Source organism: Rhinopithecus bieti, unplaced genomic scaffold, assembly GCF_001698545.2.
Source record: "Rhinopithecus bieti isolate Rb0 unplaced genomic scaffold, ASM169854v2 scaffold_9997, whole genome shotgun sequence".
Lineage (NCBI taxonomy): Eukaryota > Metazoa > Chordata > Mammalia > Primates > Cercopithecidae > Rhinopithecus > Rhinopithecus bieti.
In genome coordinates, this window is record NW_016806398.1 from 1,341,041 (window position 1) to 1,345,849 (window position 4,809).

Genomic DNA, 4,809 nt, shown 5'->3' on the forward strand with positions numbered 1-4,809 from the left:
AGACTCCGTCTCAAAAAATAAAATAAAATAAAATAAAATAAAATAAAATAAAATAAAATAAAATAAAATAAAACCTCTCTGCTGTTGGTTTCTGTGACTAGCAACATTGAGTAGCTTGGCTCAGTATTAATAGTCAAGTAGTTATATAAATAAGCACAACTCTATTAATCCAGAATAAAAATATTGGTGGCATCCCATTTAAAAATTGAGTCTAAGCCCTTGAACATGAGTGTTGCTTCATGTTTCTCCAGTTTGGTAGATCTATATTTGCAGTTGGCAGAGATTAGGAGTTGCTACACTTAGCAATAAGGAGGGTAAAGCCTTAACAAAACTGGATACAGTTTGGGACATGTTAAGATGGAGATGTTTACCAGACATCCAAGTCAAAATATCAAATAAGCAATTTAATGACTACAGCTCAGGAGAAATGGGTTCGAGATACAAATTTGGGTCTTCAGTATAGGTAATAAAGCCAGGAAATGAATGTAGTCTCACCAATAGAACATTAGAGAAGTCCAAGAACAAAACCTTGGTGATATGGTTTGGCTGTGTCCCCACCCAAGTCTCAACTTTCCCACGTGTTGTGGGAGGGAACAAGGGGGAGGTAATTGAATCATGGGGGGCCAGTCTTTCCTGTGCTGTTCTCATGATAGTGATTAAGTCTCACGAGATCTGATAGGGTTTTTAGGCTGCTTTTGCTTCTTCCTCATTTTCTCTTGCCTCCACCACTTAAGAAGTGCCTTTCACCTCCCACCATGATTCTGAGGCCTCCTCAGCCATGTGGATCTATCAGTCCAATTAAACCTGTTTTTCTTCCCAGTCTCAAGTATGCCTTTATCAGCAGCATGAAAACAGACTAATACAATATATTGGTACCAGGAGTGGGGTGCTGCTAAAAAGATACCCAAAAATGTGGAAGCAACTTTGGAACTGGGTAACAGGTAGAGGCTGGAACGGTTTGGAGGGCTCAGAAGAAGACAGGAACATGTGGGGAAGTTTGGAATTTCCTAGAGACTTGTTGAATGACTTTGCCCAAAATGCTGATAGCAATATGAACAATACGGTCCAGGCTGAGGTGGTCTCAGATGGAGATGAGGAACTTGACTGGAGCAAAGGTGACTCTTGCTATGTTTTAGCAAAGAGACTGGCAGCATTTTACCCCTGCCCTAGCGACTTATGGAATTTTGAACTTAAGAGAAATGATATAGGGTATTTGGTAGAAATTTCTATAAGCAGCAAAACATTCAAGAGGTGACTTGTGTGCTGTTAAAAGCATTCAGTTTTATAAGGGAAGCAGAGCATAAAAGTTTGGAAAATTTGCAGCCTATTTGATAGAAAATTAAAACCCATTTTCTGGGGAGAAATTCAAGCTGGCTGCAGAAATAATTTGTGTAAGTAGCAAGAAGCCTAATGTTAATCCCCAAGACCACTGGGAAAATGTCTCCAGGCCATGTCAGAGACCTTCACAGTAGCCCCTCCCATCACAGGCCTGGAGGCTCAGGAAGAAAAAGTGGTTTCATGAGCCGGGCCCAGGGTCCTTGTGCTGTGTACAGCCTAGGGACATGGCACCATGTCCCAGCCCCTCCAGCCATGGCTGGCTGAAAGGGGCCAATGTACAGCTCAGTCTGTGGCTTCAGAGGGTGGAAGCCCCAAACCTTGGCAGCTTCCACATGGTGTTGAATGTGCAGGTGCACAGAAGTCAAGAATTGAGGTTTGGGAACCTCCACCTAGATTTCAGAAGATGTATGGAAATGCCTAGATGCCCAGGCAAAAGTTTGCTGCAGGGGTGGGGCCCTCATGGAGAACCTCTGCTAGGGCAGTGTGGAAGGGAAATGTGGGGTCAGAGCCCCACACAGAGTCCCTACTGGGGCACTGCCTAGTGGAGCTTTGGGAAGAGGGCCACCGTTCTCCAGACTCCAGAATGGGATCCACTGATAGCTTGCATCGTGCACCTGGAAAAGCCACAGACACTCAACACCAGCCCATGAAAGCAGCCAGGAAGGAGGCTGTACCCTGCAAAGCCGCAGGGTTGGAACCCACCTCTTGCATCAGTGTGACCTGGATGCGAGACCTGAATGAAGTCAAAGATCATTTTGGAGCTTTACAATTTGACTGCACTGCTGAATTTCAGACTTGCATGGCCCCTGTAACCCCTTTGTTTTGGCCAATTTCTTGACCATTTGGAATGGCTGCGTTTACCCAATATTTGTACCCCTATTGTATCTAGGAAGTAACTAGCTTGCTTTTGATTTTATAGGTTCATAGGCGAAGGGACATACCTTGTCTCAGATGACACTTTGTACTGTGGACTTTTGGGTTAATGCTGAAGTAAGTCTTTGGTGGACTGTTGGGAAGGTATGATTGGTTTTGAAATGTGAGGACGTAAGATTTGGAGGGGTCAGGGGCAGAATGATATGGTTTGGCTGCATCCCCACCCAAATCTCAACTTGAATTGTAACTCCCAGATTTCCCACATGATGTGGGAGGGACCTGGGGGAGGTAATTGAATCATGGGGGCTGGTCTTTCTGTGCTGTTCTTGTGGTATTAAGTCTCACAAGATCTGATGGGTTTATCAGGAGTTTCCTCATTTTCTCTTGCCCTCACCATGTAAGAAATGTCTTGCCTCCCCCGATGACTTTGAGGCCTCCCTAGCCATGTGGAACTTTAAGTCCAATTAAACCTTTTTCTTCTCCATGTCGGGTATCTCTTCATCAGCAGCGTGAAGAGACTAATAAAAGCAGAAGGAGGCCAAGCGTGGTGGCTCGCACCTGTAATCCCAGCACTTTGGGAGGCCAAGGAGGGCAGATCATAAGGTTAAGAGATCGAGACCATCCTGGCCAACATGGTGAAACCCCATCTCTACTAAAAATACAAAAAATAGCTGGCTGTGGTGGCGCATACCTGTAGTCCCAGCTACTAGGGAGGCTGAGGCAGGAGAATCACTTGAACCCAGGAGGTTGCAGTGAGTTGAGATCATGCCACTACGCCGCACCCTGGGTAACAAAACAAGACTCCATCGCCAAAAAAAAAAAAAAAAAAAAAAAAAAGCTGAAGGAAGAATGAGGGAGAGAATGAATGAGAAGCAATGAAGCACAATACTGCACGATAGAAGCTAAGTGGGCTGGGTGCAGTGGCTCACACCTGTAATCCCAGCACTTTGGGAAGCCAAGGCAGGAGGATGGCTTGAGCCCAGAAGTTTGAGACCAGCCCAGGGTACATGGAGAAACCCTGTCTCCACTAAAAACAGAAAAATTGGCCAGGCACAGTGCCTCACGCCTGTAACCCCAGCACTTTGGGAGGCTGAGGTGGGCGCATCACGAGGTCAGATCAAGACCATCCTGGCTAACACACTGAAACCCTGTCTCTACTAAAAAAAAAAATACAAAAAATTAGCCGGCCGTGGTGGTGGGTGCCTGTAATCCCAGCTACTTAGGAGGCTGAGGCAGGAGAATAGCATGAACCTCGGAGGCGGAGCTTGCAGTGAGCCAAGATCGCGCTACTGCACTCCAGCCTGGGTGACAGAGCGAAACTCCGTCTTAAAAAAAAAAAGGAAAAATTAGCTGGGTGTGGTAGTGTGTGCCTATAGTCCTAGGTACTCAGGAGGCTGAGGTAGGTAGACTGAGCGGGGGACACGAAGTTGCAGTGAGCTGAGACCACACCAGACCAGTGCACTCCAGCCTGGGTCATAGAGTGAGACCATCTCAAAAAAAGGAAAGTGGTTAAATGAAGGAATGGTCAACCCTGTCAAGAGTATGGAAGGTCAAGGAAGAAGACGATGAACTTTCTCAACCTGGACAGCATTGCTGATCTTGACAGACAGCTTCAGTGGGATAGCAAGACTTGAGGGTTTTAACAGTGAAGAAAACAAAACAAAACAAAACAAACAAAAGAAAACCTCATCCAGTCATCCAGTCACTCTTTTGAGGAATTCTATAAAAGGAACAGAGAAATAACAGTAACTAGAGACAGTAGTGTTCTGAAAACAAAATCCTGAGTCATATTAAATATGAGGGTTTTTAAGGTCATCTAGTTATCTTGTATCAGAACAAGGAAATCCCATAATGTTCTTTCAACTGTTTTCACCTACAAGAAATTACTTTTGCATCCAAAGACTTTCGGCTAAGAGGGCCACAGGATATTTAACTTGTAAGGGCTAGGCTGGGTGCAGTGGCTCACACCTGTATTCCCAGCACTTTAGGAGGCTGAGACGGGTGGATCACGAGGTCAGGAGATTGAGACCATCGTGGCTAACACGGTGAAACCCTGTCTACTAAAAATACAAAAAATTACCCGGGTGAGGTGGTAGCCGCCTGTAGTCCCAGCTACTTGGGAGGCTGAGGCAGGAGAATGGCATGAACCCCGGAGGCGGAGCTTGCAGTGAGCCGAGACTGCTCCACTGCACTCCAGCCTGGGCAACAGAGCGAGACTCCGTCTCAAAAAAAAAAACAACTTGTAAGGGCTAGTGTGAAGGTATTGCAGGTATAATGCACGTCATCTAGCCCACCAGAAAGGAAATATGCTCAATAACTTGCCCCAGGCCAAGGCTCTCTAGAGAAAAGAAACTACACACTAGTTGCTTGCTGTTTTCCAAAACATTTGTTGGGTAAAATCACATGATGCATGTATCACAAACATTTTCAAATTATGTATATAAATGGGTGATATGTGTGCTGTTTGTGCGCTAATGTCCTAAGTGAAATTCTGCAGACCATCTGGGTCAAAGTGCATTATGCATTATCAAAAATGATGAACCATTGGTCATCATGAAGACAAGGAAAAAAATGAACGGGAGAAAATGCATGACAGAG